Consider the following 22,977-nt stretch of genomic DNA (forward strand, 5'->3'; position numbering starts at 1 on the left):
GGTTAAAATAAAATTTCAGATTTTACTTAATCGTTTTCTTAAATGAGTCAACTGTAAGGTAATAAGAAAATTGTTATGATAATAATAAATGCTTATATGTATAATGATTATCAATAACGTTCAATCCCTTAACGCCCCGTCCAGCCTTCCAAATCAACCAAAACGCAAGTAGCGCTTTACAACTACAGTGAATGCGTTTTGTAGACATCATACATCAGCCAGATCGATGTTCCCGGCATAAAAGGCATCTCTAAACCAGTGCTCCCAACAGAATCTGTGCTATAGTGAACATATCTACTCAACTTTACGCCTTGTTTGGGAGCAAACGTGTTCCATTCATTCACAGCACTTGTTTTTGACGAGAATAATACGCGCTTCACACTTCGCCCTCAAGCTGCCACTCAGCACAGCTCACTCCTGTTACATTATTGCTCTGTAAACGACCCACCTGACACCACGGGGCCGGCCGAAGTGGCCGCGCGCTTAAAGGCGCTGCAGTCTGGAACCGCAAGACCGCTACGGTCGCAGGTTCGAATCCTGCCTCGGGCATGGATGTTTGTGATGTCCTTAGGTTAGTTAGGTTTAACTAGTTCTAAGTTCTAGGGGCTAATGACCTCAGCAGTTGAGTCCCATAGTGCTCAGAGCCATTTGAACCATTTGACACCACGGGTCCCTCATATCAACATACTCAGGAAAACTATCTGCATAGCCTCCAATGCTATTTTGGCTGAAGTCTTACTTCACCTAAAGATTTTACAGAAGTGACAGATCTGTAAACAGTACCGTCGCCGCCAGACAGTAATTAAAACGGCTGAAAAGCTTACGCCGTCTCATGTACGACAGAAACATTGTCACTGGTCTAGTGCAGGAATCAGTAGCCCGTAGGCAGGTTCCGATCACCGCATGACGCTGCGTTTCGTTGACCACAGCAAGTGGCATTTCGGTTCCAGCCGGGATAATAAATAAGTTCAGCGCTGCCTTGGAAAGAATTCGCAGATAATCTTTGCCTATTTAGTAGTTCAGAATGATGTGTCAATAGCAGTGTTCTTTACAGACTCAAACTGGAACAATTCAAAGCTATGGCAGTGCATCGACTGACCAATTCTAATACCGTTTCTCGATGTCAGTACTGCAGCTGGCTGTTGCAGTCCGAGCATGACGGTGAGGTTCATCTTGAAACACTCTTTTCTTCTCACGAATCATCGCTGAGTATATCGGGGTATGTAAATTCGCAGAAGAAAAAAACGACTTTGGATGGACAGACGTAAATTTGAACCACTCGATTCTCCCGAGTACGACCGCAGTGCCTTAAGCACAGCACGCCCTCGCCCGGTAATTCTTCTTAGCGAGACACCTGAGATTTGCTGTTTACGTCATCACTGTCCCTACGGAAGCACTGAGGAGATGAGACTCGGTAAAAAAGAGGAAGTGTCTTCCTGACACTGTGACAGCCCTCTCTCTCCAAATCTCAACAAACCGTGCGAAGGAAGAAGAAACCCATAAAAGCTGAGTTCTGACTCAGCAAATTAGAAGCTAACAACGCAGAAGAAATTGAGAAAAACTAGTTTTTCTTCTCACTCTGTGTACTGTAGTGGAGTGTATTGCTTTGTAGTGCAATGCTGTGTAACTTAGAAACATATACCTTAAAATCTGTGGTGCAGCTGCGGGGTTAGGGCACTAACATTTATCTTGTGGATCCAATATGAATATACCGGGTATCTCTGCTGATACGTCCCTTCTTTCGGTTATATCAAACGAAACGTTGACCAGCTATATCTTTTAGATACGTAGTTTTATTTGCAACACAAGGACTGAACTCAGTGATTTGGGAAGAACACAGTAACTAACTTATGAAGAAAAATATAAAAAAAATTCTTTACGTACTGAAGCTGAAATAATCTGCGTTCCCAAAAAGTAACAGTTACAGGGTGAATCCCTTTAACGCCTGTAGGAATGAATTTTGGAAACTGACACTAGGCCCGAAACCTCCCAAGTGTAGCAGATGTGGCAAAACAGAATACCAAGTCCTCTCCAAAGTGACAGGCTGTGCTGGAACTGCTGGCAGATCTCGCAGTGCGGGCCTGAATAATCGTTTCGTGAAGAGACACTTCTGTCTGATTGGCTCAAACTTAGTTTCAGTGGAAGCAGGAAACAGTCTGGCCTGTGCGCGCTGATCAGGGGTGCACTCGCGCCCTGTAGCTGCTGCTGGCTCGGTTGCTGTTGTCACCCTCTGTTGATCTGCCAGTAAGGTGGCTCGTTTGAATTTCCACCTCGCACGGACTGGGCTGCTATCGCCGTGATGTATGTTGTGCGGGTTGCTGTCCGCGCCTGTTGCACTTGTCGCCACAGCACCTCTACAGAGTCGTCAGGGGTATCTTGTCTGCAGGTATTTCAGATTTAGTTTTGCAATGTTTCTCTTCAGTGAGGCCAAACAAACATTGCACATCACGCATTTCACGTGACACACACTGTCAAAGGAAAGCGTCGGCTTGTTTGCCATAATAATAATAATAATAATAATAATAATTTTCAAAAAGGGGATTTTACGTGTCCATTCGATAGAGTGGTCCCAAATTAGTCTAAATTAGTCTAGTGCAATATTTGATTCATTGATACGCATTAACAGGGACAAGAAATCGCAGAGTAGCCAGTATTCCACCAGTGACTGATCAGTCCTGCTGTATGGCAAGAGCAGTCAGTATGGGACCTAGCTGTGCTGCCGTTCCAGGAGTACTGAATACCTTTCGTATTTTACTGTATTTATATGGGAAAACTCCAGCTACACATTGCAGACACGAAATTGCAAATATCTGCCGAAACGCCCCAGAAAATGTGGCTCTTACCAGGGACACCACGTATACACATACGTGTGCCAAAGGGTCAGAGACTAGACTGTGTTTTTTTCTTTTGCTTCACTTATCATGTATTTACTCTTTTACTCTCTTTCTGCAAGTTCTCCTCCTTCCTACTTATCTTTCTTTCCTTTCCCAAACAGAGTAATGTTGATGTACAGGGTGTTTGTGTAAGAGCGTGTAAAGATTTAACAGAACACGGAGGATGCTCCACTGAATAATTTGAGGTAGGGAACTTGGGGTCGGAGAAGCCAACTTAAGGAGATAATAGGAATAAAACCACATCACTGTGTACTTTTTATTTGCACCAGTTATATTTAACTGCGAATACCATCACTGACAAAATGAACGTACCATTTGTACGGTATCTTACTAAATGTGCTGAAACTGACGGCCATCAACCTCTGTGCAAGCATGGCACCGGCGAACGAGATTCTGACGCACCCTGGTGTGGTCCTCATGTTGCCAGGTCCCTATATTCTTCTTTCCAGTGAAACAGTCGATCCAGAGAAATGAACACTTCTGCAGCGCGAGCATTGCAACTTATTTCGCCATACAGAAGGTGCATATCAGTGAGATCTGTGAAACTGTACCGGTACTGCTCCACTGTATTGTACTGTACGTCTCTGTATAGCACCGAGTAATGAATGGGTCTGCTGTTTATTCATGGCAGGTTATGTCATGGGACAATATAAATACAACACAACAGAACCACCTTATGGACAAGTAACGTAAACAAAACCTACATCATGTCTTCCTACTAATCAGACTCGTCTTCCTTGTTTTCTTACAGGAAATGAAAAGAATGTACATGTAAATAAACAGCACAGTACGAGTCAACGTGTACTCATGTTAGTTGTAAATAAGTTGGAAAATAGTATTTCTAGACAAAGCGGTAGACAAGTTTTTTTCCATATCTCCTTAAGCTGGCTTCTCCAATCCTGTGTTCCCTGCCTCATACTGTTCAGTGGAGCATTCACTATGTCCTATTACAGTTCTGCGAGCTCTTACGGAAACACCCTGTATACCCGCTTGACTTTTTCTTCTTCCTTTTTGATCACCTATGGATCAGTCCCAGTTCCAACCTTTCCTTTTCCCCAATATTCTTTCATCCTTTTACTACATCTCTTTCTTTCTTTCTTTCTTCAGACCATTTACCAGAAGTTGTCTTACTGCGGCTGTCTTGACTTTTCATTGGGAAAATACCTCTCTCTGGTGCTTGTTTTGCTTTTGTAGATAGTATTTCCAAAGCTTTCTCTACATCCTGGGATCCTGCTTTTTTTTAAATTTATTTTCGGAGATACGCTTGAAGATTGGTGTTGGTGCTCTATCGTCATGACCCTGTATCGATGTAAAACTACATGGGCCTCCATTCCTTAACGTTTCTGTCATTTTTTTCTATATTTTTATGTATTTCATCATTGCTTGTTAATTGTTAGACCTCTTTCGTCGAACGCAAGATTTTCTTCATGTTTCTTCCCCGATATATTGCCAGTTTCTCTAATTTATAATTCATTGCTAAGTATTCACTTGTACAGCGTTATTCTGGTTCAATACTGTATTGCAGTCTACTCGCTTTGCATTTGTATGTTGTCTGCTGTATGTTAACCGGGGACCTAGAAACGATGGAGAGGCTCCGTCCCCGCCGCAGCCGCAGTGGTCCACAACTCCACGACGACTACCGCAGTCCACTTCACCCATCCGCCGCCCAGGGTTATTGTGCGGTTCGGCCCCAGGTGGACCCCCCCCCCCCCCCCAGGGAACGTCTCGCACGCGACTAGTGTAACCCCTATGTTTGAGTGGTAGAATAATTGTGGTGTACGCGTACTTGGAGAACTCGTTTTGAATTTACTCAAATGAACTTATCTTTGTATTAATTTGTTATTCCATATGCCCTCTGTATTTTATTAATTTCATTTGTGGCACATTGTTTAACTTAATTTCTTGTATTATCTCTCCTAGATACTTGAACTTTTTAACCTTTTCTATTTGAATAATGAGGATATCTAAAGTTGCTGTGTTTTGTGTGATTAGATGGAGGGATTCTTAAACTTGCTGTACTAGCCTTCTGTTGCAACAGGCTAACTACTGTACCTACATTTTCTGAATTTTCAGATAATACAGCAAAATCGCCTGCAAATTCCAAGCAGTTAGCTTCAATAAATTATTGTTTTCTGCATAGTTTTGTTGATAATCCTTGGTAACTTTTGAACTTTCATTCAAAATTCTCATTATATTTTGCTTGTAATAGCAGAGAATTGGAAATAAGTCATCATCTTGTCTTAGACATGTATTTATTTCAATCTTTTTTTCTTAATAAAAATCTACAGGAGTCAAGGATTAATTTTGCCAGTATAGGTTAAATAATTTGAAATTTTATATGAATTCGTTGTTTATTTATTATAACCCTACAAGCAAAGTTATAAGTGACGTATGATCTGTTTTAAATATCTAGGCTAAAAGAAGAGAGGAAATAAATAAATAAACGACATCGAGATTCTTACGTTAAGACGATCTTATCATTTCCGATACTGCTTTGATTTCACGACTAACGCACCAGTCGTCTTCATTTAGAAAGTGAATCAACGAAATATCTTGTTCCTAATGAGCTCCGAGCGGACGAACCGATAAACGCCGGTGGAGAAAGACCCACAGTGTACCAACCGCACTAGCTAGCAGAGCTTAAGCCGTGCGGGCGTCCCAGAGGCGGCGGGCGTCTGACGGCTCGGGGAATGGACGGGAAGGGGGGCAGGAGGGAGCGAAGGGACGAGATTGAGGCTCGGCCCTTCTCGGCCGCAAAGGGCGTCGCTCAAAGGGCGCAGCCGGAGCGCGAAATCCCATCCCGTGCGGCCCGCGAGAGCCGAAAGCGACCGCCCTGTGTCGGCGCCTTTGTCGCGGGCTAGCTGGCGCCAGTATCGTGGAGGAGAGGTGGTGGGGGGGAGGGGGGGGCGCGAGTGCTGGCGTCGGCGAGGCGGCCGGCGTTGCTTATTGGCTCGTAATTTGCTTTGAGTGACGGCGGGTGGTGTCTGCGATTGCTGTCAGACGCCGCGCGGCTTACTCGTTCACCCTGCCAGCGGACAGGTGGGTGGCGGGCAGACTCGCCCCACACTCTCTTGTAGAGCTACCGTGTAATCCTCTTGAGGCTATTCTAGAACTGGCGGCGTTCTCAACGCTACTTTCAAAACAACTTCCAAAGCAGCATCCGCTGTGTGGTTTCGCAGCCCTATCTACTACACGCGCCAACAAAGTTGACACTCGGCGCGATGGCTGATGGGAGCGACCGCAGAGGCATGTCCCATTTGCAGTCGCTCCCATCAGCCACCGCACCGAGTGTCAACTTTGTTGGCGCGAATATTACCTATATACTAACAACCAGCGCAAAAATTCTGCTATCGGAGCACAAAGCAGGAAATGTTTTTGATCCTTTAAAAGACACTGACTGGAAAGTGGGGTACCAGCTGTCTCATTCTACCTTCCTCAGCACTTTTAAAACATTTCCCAAAAAATTTGGCGTGCGAACGTATTCGCTCTTAGAAACTTCCTGGCAGATTAAAACTGTGTGCCGGACCGAGACTCGAACTCGGGACCTTTGCCTTTCGCGGGCAAGTGCTCTACCATCTGATCTATCCAGCACGACTCGCGCCCCGTCCTCACAGCTTTTCTTCTGCCAGTATCTCGTCTCCTACCTTCCAAAGTTTACAGAAGCTCTTCTGGAGATTCGCTCTTTTTTCTTAACATGCAACTCACCTCAAACTCCCACAAGTTCCCCTAAATGTAACTCACTCTGCACCCAATACTCCATCGCTGTAAGTCGTCCGTACCTATCCGCTCCCAGTTGCCCTTTCCCACTCACTCAATCAGCCTAAATCGTTGTCATTACCTCTTTGTCATTCTCTCCTATGTCACAGCCACAGTCCTCTTCGCTTTGTCCTATTACAACAGTCTCTTCTTACTGTCTCTTACTAGTAACATATCATACCCTCCATCCTACTGCTGCTGTCTTTCTCACTATCACATTTTCTCTCTCTTTCTTGTTATCATTCTCATACATTCTGCCTCTTATTGCCACTAGCTCTCACCCACTTCCACCTTCTCTTTCTCTTCATTCCCCCCCCTTCCCCTCCCCACCCAATAGGCATTGCCTCCTACACTTTTCTCCTAACACTGTTTTGTTACTGTCAGCTACGTTCCACAGCCACTGTGTCCCTCTCTTTCTCTCGAACTGCCATTGCCTCATTCGCTCTCTCTATAGCACAACCACTGTCTTCTATCTTCCAGTAACTGTCACTTTTCCGTCTTTATGCCACATTTTTGTCTCTTCTCTCCCAACAACAAAAAACCTTAATTTGCTTGCATGCCAAAATTGTTGCGAAATGTTTAGAGGTGCTAAGGAAGGAAGGATGAGACAGCTAGTAACCCACTTTTCAGTCAGTGTCTTTTAAGTGAACAGGAGCATATCCGCACTTTTTGTTCGACGGTAGGAGCATTTTTCCGTTTGTTCCCCTCTTGTCCCTGCAGCAGCAAGGCATGTAACTCATATGAAAAGAAATGTGTTGGTCAGTAAAATGTAGATTGTTACTTGTGTTAAACTGAAACTATGCAAAACTAATTTTACATTACGACCTATTTTACCAGCAAAAAAAATTTACATGTGCTTCGGTGCTGCAATTTTGGCCACCTACGTTTTCGCCTCACAATGGATTTTACGTGCGTATTTTACTTGTACAAGTAGGGTAACTTTGAATCTCTGTACCTCGGAAACGAGTAAAGATAAGAAGAATATTTTCAAGCTTATTCGAGATAGGGATCTTAGAAATACATAGTAAATATTTCAACCCATACGTGCACCTAGCCGTTTTGGAATCCTCGGCTGCCTATTGGTCCACTGGAGACGGTGAAAATGTGGTGAAAAAAACTTTTTGTGAGGTTTTCCGAGGAAACGGTCATGAACTAATGGTGCTCCCATAATCCTGTCAAGATCACCATAACCACATCAAATGCAAAAAGAACCAACCGATTTGCTCCGTTTGCCGTAGCAGAAGGAAGTGTGTAATATTCATACTTTGGCCCCGTATTGTAGGATAGTGACATTAAGACGATTTTTCTGTTGGGTACACAAATGGTACCTGGCATAAGGGCTATCCAAAAACTTGGCCCTACCTTTTTATCACGAAAAGAACCCCAAGTATGAGAACCGGAAAACGTCGTTTTTATGAGCGGCGTTTTGGAACATATTAAGTGCGCATGCTGTCGCAAAAATACCGATAAATATGTAAAACCGTCGTGTCTGTAGATCTTTCTTTGAACACTCTAATCTCTAAAACTATGAGACGAATTTTCATGGGGTTTTCGTGGAACTTTAACTAAGTTTGTGGCATCGTACAAGCTTTAGGTCATCGAAAATCAAAAAAATTCTTGTCAGTCTGTCCGAACACGATCCTCTACAAAATTACTAGACGGATTTTTAGGGAGTTTTCATTGGTAACTTCTGTGTAGCTATGGTTACCGTATAGGCTACATTTCATCAAAATCGGATCGCGAAAAAAAAAGATATTCATATATATTATAAAAAGGTACATATGAACGTATGTTTCATATCTGCTCCTTAACTACGAGATCGATATCAACCACACTCGGTAAACATTTCAATAACTGTCCGTAGAGAATCGTTGTTGGGTAAAAACGACCTACCTACCAAAGGGATGGGGGCGGCGGTTTAAAAAAAGAAGTGTAGACCACGACGCGCGAATATCCAGATTTTAGTCATCCAGTCTTGCAACAAGCTTTGCGCATAATTTCAAATCTTTATGAAAGATTTTCTCGCTAATAACCGGCAAAAAATGATCAAAGCAAATAATAAATCGCTTACTACGTTTTCGTTGCTCATGCAATAAAACTGTCGCATTCAGTATGGCGCCATAACGATTACATTTATTCCTTCTTTGCTACTACCTCAGTTATGATTGAAAGAGGAGATGGACAGAAAGAGGAGAGGATGAGATGGATAGAGAAGGTGAAGAGGAGGAGATGGATCGGAAGATGGAGGAAGAGGAGACGGACATGGAAAGAGTGGAGGATGGACGTACAGAGGAGGAGGAGGAGGAGATGGGCACATACACACATACACACACACACACACACACACACACACACACAGAGAGAGAGAGAGAGAGAGAGAGAGAGAGAGAGAGAGAGAGAGAGAGAGGAGTATCAGATGGACAGAGAGGCGGGCAGGAGGAGATGGGCAGAGAGAGGGGAAAGGAGGAGATGGACTAGCAGAACAGAAATAAATACATGCTAGGTCAACGCCAGATACTCATCTAGTTGTTAATATGTCTATTATTCATCGTTTCCGGAAGGCTGACGGGATTTAGTGTGTTTGTCACATAATTTGCATATTCAGGAATGTTCGAGAAATAGCTGCTCAGTTCTGTTCTGCCTGTATGATGGTGTCTGTAATAAACGTGGTTTCAGTGCGGAAGTGCTGTACTTAACTGACCACCCTGCTGTCGGATATGGAGTTGATTATGGTTAGCCCGCTACGGTCGCAGGTTCGAATCCTGCCTTGGACATGGATGTGTGTGATGTCCTTAGGTTAGTTAGGTTTAAGTACTCCTAAGTTCTAGGCGACTGATGACCTCAGATGTTAAATGCCATAGTGTTCAGAGCCATTTGAACCATTTTTTTTATTATGGTTACGACGTGACAGTGTTTGGTAGAGACTCCGGGTACTTCAAAACATCTGCCTCACCGTGGCTCCAAAGCGAAAGCAGTCGCATACACGAACAGGAACAGCAATACAAGGAGTACATCATTCCAAAGGTCCGTATATCAGCAACCTCTGATTACGAGCCTATTTGCATTCTACCCGTACTGTTCAAGGCCTTCGAATATTTAGTCCACGACCAGATAACAAATTAGCTAACTACAATCAACTTACTAGACGAATACTAATCAGGTTTCCGTAAACATCGCAGCACGGTTTCTGCCCTAATAAAGGTCACACATGAGCTGAAGCTTGCCATGGATGCACAAGGGGGTCCTATCATGTGCTTCTTAGACTTCATCAACGCCTTCGACACCGTCTACTTGCTAAACCTAGCAACCTAAATTTCTCGTCAAGTGCAGTGCAATGGATTCGCTCAGATCCAGAGTGTCGCCAGCAGTGTGTGACGTACAGCACCAACAAGTCACAATGGGAGCAGGCAAGCGCTGTCGGGCTGGGTTAGCACTTGGATGAGTGGTCATCCCGTCTGCCGAGCGCTGTTGGCAAGCGGATTTCTCTCAGTCCTTGTCAGACAAACTGAGGAGCTACTTCATTGAGCAGAAGCGGCTTCGCTTTCGTAAACTGGCACACGGCTGGGAGAGCGGTGTGCTGATCACACGCCGCTCCGTATCCGCATCCAGTGACGCCTGTGGGCTGAGGATGACACGGTTGCCGGTTGGTAACCTTGGGCCTTCATGGCCTGTTCGGGCGGAGTTTAGTTTTTTAGTGTGAGGTGTCCGCCATGGTTCGGTATTAGGCCTTATTTTCTTTTCATTGTATGTCAATGATGTGTCATCAGTTTTGTCTTACTGCAAATACTACAGGTACGCTGATGACCTCCAATTGTAAGTACAAAATCAGTAAACCAGAAGACCCCTATAGAGAATCTCAATACTGACCTGTGTTCACTATCAGAATGGGTGCAGGATACAAGGTTTCATAAAGCTCAGTCCATCCTAAACCCAAACGGTATTGGTTGGGCATTCTAGGTTCATTATCCCGAAATATTGGGAACCCATACCATCTTTAGCTCCAAATGGGACAAATATCAATCTCTGTGCGTCAAGTATGAGTCTCGGAGTAATAATGGATGAGAATCTAAAGTGGGTTGAGCACGTAACTGCAGTGTCCAAGAAGACATCAGCATTTGCCCATGTCCCTCTTGACCTAAAAAAGAAACTTACACAAACACTTATACTTCCAATTATTTGTTACAGCTATGTTCTCCTGGAAAGTCTTTCTCAGGAAAGCTCACGGCACCTGGAACTAGTTATGAATGCCTGTGCTCGTTTATTGGCGATGTTCGACTATTTGATCACATGTTACCATCAAATGCACAACTATCCTGGCTGCGTGCAGACAAGCGCAGAGATTTCCTACCCCTCTGTCTGCCGTACTGCGTTATTAACGTACACTGTCCCGCATCTCTCTCCTGAACGCTAACGCCCTTGTCCGAGCCAAATCCTTTCTGTCCCTCTCCATCGTTCAGCCACTTTCTCGAGTTCCTTCTCATTAGCAAGAACCTCCCGCATTATATTAGAGAACTGAATAACATCTTCAATTTCGGAAGACCGTAGATGACATATTTACTAAGGCCACAATAATGTTTACCATTGTCGTTGTACGCACTCGGTATCATTGTACATTCCTCTTTCGAAACAGATCGTCCTCATTTTCCTCGCAATGTCAGAAAACATGTATTTTGTACACTTATAAATTATTTTTATATCTGCCGCTGTCATTATTGCTATTGCTGTCATTATTCTTGTCATTATTATTATTACTGTTATCATTATTAGTGGCATCAGCAGCAGTACTGCCAGTATTAACTTTTTTAGTTCATAGTGTTATTTACTTACATTGTTACTGTAGATAGTCAAATCATTTTAATACTATTTGTTTGACTGAAATTGTTATTTCTTTGGCACCTATGACGTGAAAATGGTATGAACAGTATGTGTGAAACCCTGGCCAGTGTAAGAGAGGAGCTGATGGCTCTAATCATCAGGTTAAATAAATAAATGTAAATGTATTTAGGAGACGGATGGTATCTAAAACAGCAGTAAGTCAGCTGCATATCGGGCAACCGTCAGTGTTTTATGGAGACGTGGTAAGGACCTTACGAAATGGCTGAAAGGACTAAAATGAATCGCTAAGGACAACAGGTGGGTGATGTGAGGCGTTTGGCAGAGAAGCTTCCAAGCTGGGACAAATTCCAGGCCACATTGAAGAAAACATTTCCTGACAGTAAGTAAGTCCGTTCCGAGGGAAGAATATTTGATGAACAGGGACCACAGCCATGCAGAATCTACATGCACATAGTTCGCGATGGGTGGTGGCAGCTAGATCCCTGCAAATACAGTTCTGTATGTATGGATTTATGGTGAACGGAATGCCATCCATCCGGTTTCCGACTGGTCAAGACGTCCAGAAACGACAGACAACCGCCCTTCTACATTTCCATCACAGATTGGATATTTTCGTGGGTTGAATTTAGATGCTGACAAAAGCATGATTGTTCTTCTCTGTTCTTCACCGTGGGGCCAGGTTAAAGGGATAGCATCTACATATCGCCGGAACACTTTTGGTTTACGTTCCGCTGAACTGCCTTCTCCTTTAAGATCTTCAGAAAAAGACATTTGACGAGTAATGAGACGTCTAATGACAGTTAATTTTCTTAATTTGATATCTGAATTTCAACTTTGCGAGCCCGCATTCCGACACAATGTTTTGGCCGTATGGCACATTGTGAATATTACGCAAGCAGTTGTATGTTCGTACTGCCGTTGTTCATAGGAAAACTTGACATTGATATATTTGTACGTGCATCGTTAACACGATTTGCACTCTATCGCGGAATGTACCATGTCTGTCTGTTTGGATGATATGAAAATTACTTCAGGTAACACGAAACCAGTCATCAGTTAAATAAGAAACTGAAACTTGCAACTCTGTCGGTACACAATTTGGTTAAATAATCAAATCTAAGCATTGGCATGTTTACGCATTGCAAAGTAGTTTGAATTAGTTTGAAAACTACAGTAGTAACTTTTAGGCTTTGACGTTATACAAATGCATTCCATAAAGTTTCGAGATTGCAGCCGGATGACGTCGAGTTCTTGCCACTATATTTAGGTTTACAACCATTCAGCCATCTTCAGGTGAGTGTTTTCCACTAGAGACTGCTGGTTCATATCGATACTTCCACCGGAAATTAGCGCGGGGACACATGTGCAAAGATAGCCTCTACATGAGCGCGACCTCTGTTGAGTTTCACGCCCTCTTCGAATTTCACTCCAACCGCGGCGCTCAGGCGCCAAAGTAATGGTGATACTACATGTGCCATCTCTTGTCAGAATACAGGCTCGCGGAGCTAAAATTCAGGTGTCAGATTGATAAAAATGATTGTCACTAGACGTGTCATTAGTCATAAAATAATACAGTTCGTGAAATTCTTGTTTTATTGAAACGCAACCGGTTTCCGTCCTAAAGCCGCATCATCAGTTGCAACCATGTTAAAGGGTCATGGGTGCACCCATCGCTCCTAGTCAAGATACATTATAAAGTGAATATTGTCTATATAGGCGAATAAAGGATGAAAAAGAGGATCTATTCATAACGTAAAAATTTCTGGTAGGTCGATCAATTTTTAAGAAATTGGTGGATCAATTTTTAAGAAATTAATGGATCAAGTCTTTATCGCCCCTCCTTCGGCAATATAAAGTACACAACATTCAATGAATAATATTTCTTGACTACGAGCGATGGGTGCACCTTTTAACAGTACTTCACCTGATGATCCAGCTTTTGGCTGCGAAACCGGTCTTGCCTCAATAAAACAAGAATTTTACTAGCTGCCAGAGGAATTCTTCTTAATATCATGTCTTTCAACAGTTACGGATGCCGAGAATATAATGTAGTTTGTTGGTTATAAAATGTTTTCGTTCTGAAGATATTAAAGAAATCACTTGAATCCATGACTTATCCAGCCGGAAACCACCATCACGATTAGTAATATCTTCCATCAAACTGATTTCCATAGGTTCCTTAATAACTGAATCCCAGAATTATCTCGTCTGGGCTAAGATTCCTGAGGCAGAATAGTCGATGGAATGTTCTGTAGATAATCAGTACTCGGATATGGCTATGTTGCTTGGCTGAAAAAGGCTGGTGTGGCGTTCATGTTTACGCACCATTCATGCACTGTTCGCGTTGTCTGACCAACGTTGGCTTTGTCACAGTGGCGAGGTATTCTGTAGATCCCAGCCCTCCGTAATCTCTGATCGTCCTTTGTCGAACGGAAAAAAGCGCAAGGCTTTGTAGGTAAGCGGAAGGTTACTTTGACATGATGATTCCTTATGATTCTGCCTAGTTTGGGGGGAATATTGCCGACATATGAGATGAACGCCCTGGACTCGAACCGCTCCTTCCCCTCTTTACCTTGTGCGTGGTCACGTGCTGTGCTGCTCTGATGTGGACCATTTCCGTCATCTCTGAACACAGATTGTAGGTGTTCCAGCTCCTTTGCAAGGCTGTCTCTATCAGAAACAGCATGTTCCCGCTGCACCAACGTACGAAGTACGCCCATAGTTTGTGATGGGTAGGGGCATAAAATACAGTTCTGTATGTATGGACTTATGCTGAACGGAATGCCACAACGATCCATACAGTTTCTGACTGGTCAAGACGTCCAGAAACTGAGAGGTGGCATACCTTTAGATGCACACATTGACTTGCCCCCTCACATATTTATATCTTACTCTGAGTAACTCGATTTGAGGAAGTATGGCCGAGTATTGTCATTACAAGGCTAGTATTGGGAACTCAGAATATATGAATATTTTCCTCTCTAATTGCATGTGGTGAAAACTTGCTGCCGGCCGGTGTGGCCGTGCGGTTAAAGGCACTTCAGTCTGGAACCGCGTGACTGCTACAGTCGCAGGTTCGAACCCTGCCTCGGGCATGGATGTGTGTGATGTCCTTAGGTTAGTTCGGTTTAAGTAGTTCTAAGTTCTAGGGGACTGATGACCACAGACGTTAAGTCCCATAGTGCTCAGAGCCATTTGAACCATTTTTTTAAACTTGCTATTGCTTCACACGCAGACTTCCCACGCAGCGTCTCTCGTCACCCAGGTGGTCCGGTGACAGGCGGGTTCTGCTGATCTTGAAAGAGTTATGCCGACGGGTGTGAGGGAGCCGAGTGGATGCTTTCCAGACGCCGACATTGTCATACAGAGGGGGCGACACGCCCACAGGGGCCTGAAAGAGCGGCTGGGGCTAGACATTCCGTTACTTCGCAGAAACTTGGTGCAAACACTTTCTGACGGGCTACCAGCGAGGCGTGGGAATGACTTGTGTTCCCAGGCAGTCTTGGCGGTCAAATTCCCGCGTTTTCTGCAAAATCATAACTGTGATTGGCTTGCTCAGGGGATAGATCCGTGACGTAGCAAAATCGGCGCAGAAATTGGCGCCAAGTATCTCCATTGGTGAAATAGTAGTGTTTCGGCAATAGAGTGGAATTTTCCGCCGGTTTTCGAGTTGCTAATTGGCACGTTTAACTCGGCCACTGTCGTGGGGGCGGCAATGTTCTGTGTTCGGTTTGTACGGGTGCTCTTGTGGTAGTCGGCTCTCGCCTTTCGGTCGGAGTAGGTTACAAGACTGAGCTCTCGCTGCTCTGGACAGCCTGCCTTCCGTTGGCTGTCTAAAATACTTTCATTTAATTGTAATTGTTTGACAAAGTTGCTGAATTTCGACTTCAACGTAACTTTCCGTGTACAGTTGGCAATTGAGCGTTCTGCGTACAGCCTATGTTGTACGTCTTGAGCATTTTTGGCTAAAGTTGACTGTATCGGAGTTACTGTCTGACTTCACTGACTGTACCGTCAGTGATTGTGTAGCGAGCCTTCTTCGTCTCCCTCAGAGGCGCATTTGTGTTTCTAGGAAGTCTTTAGTCTGGAACAACCAGACCAGGATAATTTGTTTCGGTCTATGCTGGCGACATTATTATCACCACGACAGGACGTCGAAGCAACCAGCCATCGTCTCCGGTATGCCAAATCGTATCCTTGCAGTTAAGAAGACAGCTTGGTAATGTATGTCCGCTGCTCCGAGTGATTAGGGAATTTAGCTATGTGACAATCAGAGCTCAGCAGAGCGCGCGTGTTCGTCTTTTCTAACGTGGTTCTGTCTTGGGTGTTCGTTGTCTGAGTTCTCACTACTGTAGCAGCAATTAGTATTGGGTTGGCTGGGTGTTTCTCTTAAGATTTGAGTTGCAAGGAATTGGCTCCTCATGCCACTTGGTCATAAATCTAGTTTATGGACAACTTCACCTTCACAGCATTTATTTGAGTATCCAGTTTGACATAGTGTATATGTTTCATGTGTTTTGTTCATTATTTTGAGTTTAGTCATAATAAATCATATTGTTATTTTGGACAGAACTATCATTCTGTTGATCGGTAGAGCAACCCTTTCATTTCTCACTACGTTAATGAAACTTCTGTTTATCAAATTAATTTTTATGAAATTAAATTATTGCAGGTGCCAAACTCTTTTCTTCTCCACTTGCTGGGTCGATTAGAGTCAATCCGCGTTTCTTCTTAATCCATGTGCAACAGCAAAAGTAGGTGTTAGAGGAGGGTGGGCTTAGATCATCATTTCCATATGAAGATTCTAGAAGAATTTAGTGTTAAATACACTGCTAGCCCTGGCACCTGGCAAAACGACAGACAGCCGCCCTTCTTCACTTCCATCACAGATTGGATATTCTCGTCGACTGAATTCAGATACTGCAAAAAGCATAACAGTTCTTTACTGTTCTTCATTGTGGGGCCACATTATAACAATCTCATCTACACATCGCCGAAACACTTGTGGTTTACGTTTCGCTGAATTACGTGCCTTCTCCTTTAATATCTTAAAAATGGTTCAAATGGCTCTGAGCACTATGGGACTTAACTTCTGAGGTCATCAGTCCCCTAGAATTTAGAACTTCTTAAACCTAACTAACTTAACACATCCATGCCCGAGGCAGGATTCGAATCTGCGACCTTAGCGGTCGCGCGGTTCCAGACTGTAGCGCCTATAACCGCTCGGCCACCTCGGCCGGCAAATATCTGAAGAAAAAGAAATTACAACTAATGAGACATCTAACGACAGTTAATTTTATTGATCTGACATTTGAATTTAAACTCCGCGATCCCGCATTCCGGCAGAAAGCGCGCCTGTAGCACCACCACTACGTGCGCCTGCGCGTTATAGATGGAGCTATACTCGAAGAGGGCGCGGAAATCGACAGAGGTCTCTCATGTAAGTGGCTGACTTTGTGCATGCGTCTCCGTGCCAGTTTTTGGTATACAGTCCGCGATGTGAACCAGCAATCTTTATTGGAAAACACTTACCTGAAAATGGCTGAGTGGTTGTCAGCCGAAATATAAAAATGGTTCAAATGGCTCTGAGCACTATGGGACTCAACTGCTCAGGTCATTAGTCCCCTAGAACTTAGAACTAGTTAAACTTAACTAACCTAAGGACATCACAAACATCCATGCCCGAGGCAGGATTCGAACCTGCGACCGTAGCGGTCTTGCGGTTCCAGACTGCAGCGCCTTTAACCGCACGGCCACTTAGCCGAAATATAGTGGGAAGAAGTCGACGTCATCCGGCTGCAATTCTGAAACTTCCGGAATACTCTGTACAACGGGACATTTCCAGTATAACCTTTTAAAATAAAGCAGTATCTTGTAGATGAACATATATTTACATATTCTCACACAGCTGCAAAATACAGCTGCAAAATACTAACGCGAATTCTTTACAGACGAATGGAAAAACTGGTAGAAGCGGACCTCGGGGAAGATCAGTTTGGATTCCGTAGAAATGTTGGAACACGTGAGGCAATACTAACCTTACGACTTTTATCTTAGAAGAAAGGTTAAGAAAAGGCAAACCTACGTTTCTAGCATTTGTAGACTTAGAGAAAGCTTTTGACATGTTAACTGGAATACTCTCTTTCAAATTCTGAAGGTGGCAGGTATAAAATACAGGGAGCGAAAGGCTATTTACAATTTGTACAGAATGCAGATGGCAGTTATAAGAGTCGAGGGGTAAGAAAGAGAAGCAGTGGTTGGAAAAGGAGTGAGACAGGGTTGTAGCCTCTCCCCGATGTTATTCAATCTGTATATTGAGCAAGCAGTAAAGGAAACAAAAGAAAAATTCAGAGTAGGTATTAAAATTCATGGAGAAGAAGTAAAAACTTTGAGGTTCGCCGATGACATTGTAATTCTGTCAAGGACAGCAAAGGACTTGGAAGAGCAGTTGAACGGAATGGACAATGTCTTGAAAGGAGGATATAAGATGAACATTAACAAAAGCAAAACGAGGATAATGGAATGTAGTCAAATTAAATCGGGTGATGCTGAGGGAATTAGATTAGGAAATGAGACACTTAAAGTAGTAAAGGAGTTTTGCTATTTAGGGAGTAAAATAACTGATGATGGTCGAAGTAGAGAGGACATAACATGTAGACTGGCAATGGCAAGGAAATCGCTTCTGAAGAAGAGAAATTTGTTAACATCGAGTATAGATTTAAGTGTCAGGAAGTCGTTTCTGAAAGTATTTGTATGGAGTGTAGCCATGTATGGAAGTGAAACATGGGCGATAACTAGTTTGGACAAGAAGAGAATAGAAGCTTTCGAAATGTGGTGCTGCAGAAGAATGCTGAAGATAAGGTGGGTAGATCACGTAACTAATGAGGAGGTATTGAATAGGATTGGGGAGAAGAGAAGTTTGTGGCACAACTTGACTAGAAGAAGGGATCGGTTGGTAGGACATGTTTTGAGGCATCAAGGGATCACAAATTTAGCATTGGAGGGCAGCATGGAGGGTAAAAATCGTAGAGGGAGACCAAGAGATGAATACACTAAGCAGATTCAGAAGGATGTAGGTTGCAGTAGGTACTGGTAGATGAAGAAGCTTGCACAGGATAGAGTAGCATGGAGAGCTGCATCAAACCAGTCTCAGGACTGAAGACCACAACAACAACAACATTCTCAATTCTAAAAGGTAACTTCCTAGGAGCTTGATATTTAGGGAACAAAATTTATTCACTTGGCACGAATCACAAATATGTTCTTTGCGCTAATTGTAAGACTTTCACTCAGCTGGTTGTGTGGAGTTTGTGCGAACTCCTCTCAGAAGATAGCCTTTCTTCCTCGGTGTCACTGTAGCAACAATGTTCCTCGACATAAGTACTCTGCCTAAACATACTCTGCCCCCCCCCTACTGCTGGACGTTTATAGTTTCTTCTTGCTACCCTCTTGTTAAAACCCTCGCCCTTAGCCTATCGCATAATCCGGATAAAGACCTTGTCCTCAGGTGTAAGAAAATATTTCTCAGGTTAATTTTTTCGAAATGAAAACGTATGATAGGCATCAGTATTTTCATCAGATTTTTGGACTCCAAACTAGTTTATTCCTTCAAAGCTATGAAGACGCTCTAATGAGCCAAAACAATGACTACCTGTTCAATAGCTATGTTCGTCTGTTTTCGGAACGAAATACATCGCTGATGCGGCGTATCAGGGACCCGACGGTTTGTTGGTAGGTGTGCGGAGGTAGTGGCATTTGATGTCTTCTCGTAGATCACGTAATTCCCGAAAATACGGGCCGCTGATTTGCGACCCAGATGGGTTCCATAGGATTTACATCAGGCGAATTTGATCGCCGAGACATCGAAGTGGGTTCACTATATGCTCCTCAAACCATTGTAGCACGGCTCTGGCAGCGATACAGGGAGAATTAAACTGCTGAAAGATGGCATCGCTGTCGGGCAATATATCAAGCATGAAGAGATGCAGGTGGTTCGCAGCTGTCAGCGTGTCTTCTATTGCTACCACAGGTCCCAAGCCAACGCAGGGGAGTGTCCCCCGTAGCATAATGCAGCCGCTGCCACCGGCCTACACCCATGGCGAGCCGCGCGTTTCGAGCGCCGTTCACCTCGATGACTGCGTTTGTGGTTTTGACCGTCGACATAGTGTAGCAAAGATGCGATTCACCTGAAAAGATACCACTGATGATGTGTTTGGGTCAACATGTGAACAAATAGTGGTGGTCGGCTGCGGAACTCCATTTTCAACAGTGTACCATGAAAAGTGTCCGCCCCAATAGCTGAGTGATATCCACCTCGCCCAATCACCTCTATGTTCCACGTGTGGAGTGCCAGACAGTGATGAACATCGGTTTGTTTGCGGACCGGCGGCGGAGGTTTGGCATTTGATTCGTCGTATTGTGGCTTTTCTAACGCGGGACATTCCGGATCGGCTTACTCCCCTTTCATTATTATTTACGGAACGTTACTATTTTCCTCGGACAAAGACCTATGCTGTGAATTGGATTCGCGGACATGCCATTCACTACCGATTTGGACAAACTGTAGACTCTGTACTCGATTTTTGGACATACCTCAATGACCGTCATTATGTCGTTGTCCGTCACCCAAAATACAGACAATTTTTCTCGAACTTCCTTCGAAGTGCTTTCCACGACCCGCCTCGCAGCTAGAATGTGTTAAGCCAAGAGAGAAGAAGGTTTCCTGTTTGAAGCAATGAACACATCTGAACAATTGAACGGAACACATCAATTTCGAGAAGACGTGACTCAACATATTACCAGCGGGGCGCAGAAGGCCTCTGATCAATTACACAACAAAACTAAAAAAATAAATAAAAATAAAAACAATAAATATAAAAATAAAATTCAGAAAAAGGACGATTTTGTTTTGTTTATAAGGATAGCCCTAACCTTGATTTCCCCTATTTCCCCTGGTATATAGGCAGCTCTCTGGGGTAGGTTTAGTCAGGAGCCAACGCCTGAAGTGGACCAGATTTTTTTTTTATAGGATGAAAAGTGGCGGTGGCACTTAGGTGTTTTTTTTAGTTCCGTTTTATTAAGGGACTTTCAAAAAAAAAAAAAAAGCAAGAACCAAAAAAAAAAAAAAAAACAAAAAAAAAGTGGTCAGCTTGACGGGTTGCAGTCCTACAGGCACGGGTTCGATTCCCGGTTGGGTCGGGGATTTTCTCCGCTAAGGGACTGGGTGTTGTGCTGTCTTCATCATCATTTTATCCCCATCCGGCGCGCAGGTCGCCCAATGTGGCGTCGAATGTAATAAGACCTGCACCAAGGCGGCCGGACATGCCCCGCAAGGGGCCTTCCGGTCAATGACTCCAAACGATCACTTCCATCTTTACCATGAAAAGTGTGCTCCGAAACACTTGTGCGTGCACCAGCATTGTGCTCAATCTGCAGGGATGCCACAGATCACCACCCATCTTCCATTACAGAGGAGACAAGTCTCCTAACCGCACGTTTTGTGAAGAGTAGTGGACGTCCAACCATTTAGCGCCTAGTGGTAGTTTCAATGTCCTCCTACATCTTTCCGTAGATGCTCACGACAGTAGCACGTGAACAACCAGCTTGCTCGTTTTCGCGGTACTAGTTCACAGGATCGGGGTAATGATAATAAGCCCTTTTCCAAAGTCGCTTATCTCAATGGATTTCCCAATTTGCCACCCATACCTTCGGTAGAGTGATTCCCCATCCGTGTCTGCTCCGCTTACATACTTTTGTTACCGTGTCACGTGCCCGCAGTGCCGCCAGGCGGCGTCCAACGTCCCGGTATCCTGTGGTGACAATGTTTTGGTTCATTCTTGAATTCTACTATTGCCGTCAGCCTCCCAGGCGATGTAGCGGCGACAAGCCACAGTCACGATCGACGATTTACTTTCAGGTAGAATGTTGAATTCCTGATAGACGGGTCAGTGAACTCTCGATGTTCCTGAACGTGACGGTTGAAACTTTACTCCGAGTGAAGTTGCAACCGTCAAGCGCAGGAACATCGATAGTTCACTGACCCGTCTATCAATAACCTATCTCGATAGAAATTAGGATCTGCGGTCACGCATTACATGGGGAAGCACCACGAATTTCGTATTTTTCCAGACGACCCATGCAAGTTGAAGATCCTTACCTTAATTCTCGATGTTCTGATGGGAGCGCAAATGGGGTACTTGTCTTCTATCGGTTCTAAATTTCCTCTATGCAGTTCAAAGTAAAATCTATCTTTCTTATTGTAAAAATACCCTGGCCACAACTGAATTGAAATCTCTGTATTATCAATCAATTACGGTCATACACCGTTGACCACAATAGACATACAGTGACATAAATGCACGAGACAGAAATTACGTTTGTCCCCTCTCACATCCATAAGACTTCTGTTGTCTGCCGTGTCCGTGATAAACAATGTGACATAGTCCATTGTCAGTACATTACTCACAATTTAACGTGATTATGCAGGTGATAAATGTAAGACAATATTTATGATACAGACATTACAGATCTTGATGATTTTCATATAGTTATTTCACATTTATGTAATGGTCATTATGACAGAATTTCTATACATAGTTCCTGTGACTGAAATTTTTAAAACCACTTCAAGTTTTGATGCTTTATATTCTCTGAATGTCTCTTTCTAAGTTATGTATATTATTTTAATATTGCAAATAACCCAGTTAGTATTCCAGTATTAACTTTTATGGAAGTCAAGTGTGTTTTGGAATTTAGATTTACACCGCAATTTAATGGCCACATACAACAAGTTTGACAAGATTTAAAGTGCATTTCTAGTAATCGGTTTTCTGACTGTCTGTAATTTTATAAAGACGCGATGTTTGAAGTATTTCGTTAAATTACGTACCTCTTTGTATTCTGCATTAGTTTGCGAGTAAATGGCCTTTCGGTCTCATAACAGTTGTGCTCATTATAAAAGCTGTTTAAGAAATATTCATACTTAAATTGCTTCACAATCAATTAATTCTGAATACTTGCATCTAAATGTAGTTATAATTACAGTTCGTTAAAAAACTTTCTCTTCTGTTGGGTATAAATTATTAGTGAGGAACCAGATCCACAGAGAAAGGTGCCACACTATCCGATACACGATCAGACTCAGTCCTGAAACATCCGATGCACAGCCTTTGACATTAAAAGTTACATTAATCTGCCAGGGAATTCAGTGGCATGTGTGTCACAGCTTTAGCTGAATATGGTGAACTATGAATTCAGTACGCATATGCAAGGGGTGGCAGGGGTAAAATACAGGGAGCGAAAGGCTATTTACAATTTGTACAGAAACCAGATGGCAGTTATAAGAGTCGAGGGACATGAAAGGGAAGCAGTGGTTGGGAAGGGAGTAAGACAGGGTTGTAGCCGATCCCCGTTGTTATTCAATCTGTATATTGAACAAGCCGTGAAGGAAACAAAAGGAGAATTCGGAGTAAGTATTAAACTCCATGGAGAA

The sequence above is a fragment of the Schistocerca americana genome, chromosome 1 (assembly GCF_021461395.2).
Source record: "Schistocerca americana isolate TAMUIC-IGC-003095 chromosome 1, iqSchAmer2.1, whole genome shotgun sequence".
Classification (NCBI taxonomy): domain Eukaryota; kingdom Metazoa; phylum Arthropoda; class Insecta; order Orthoptera; family Acrididae; genus Schistocerca; species Schistocerca americana.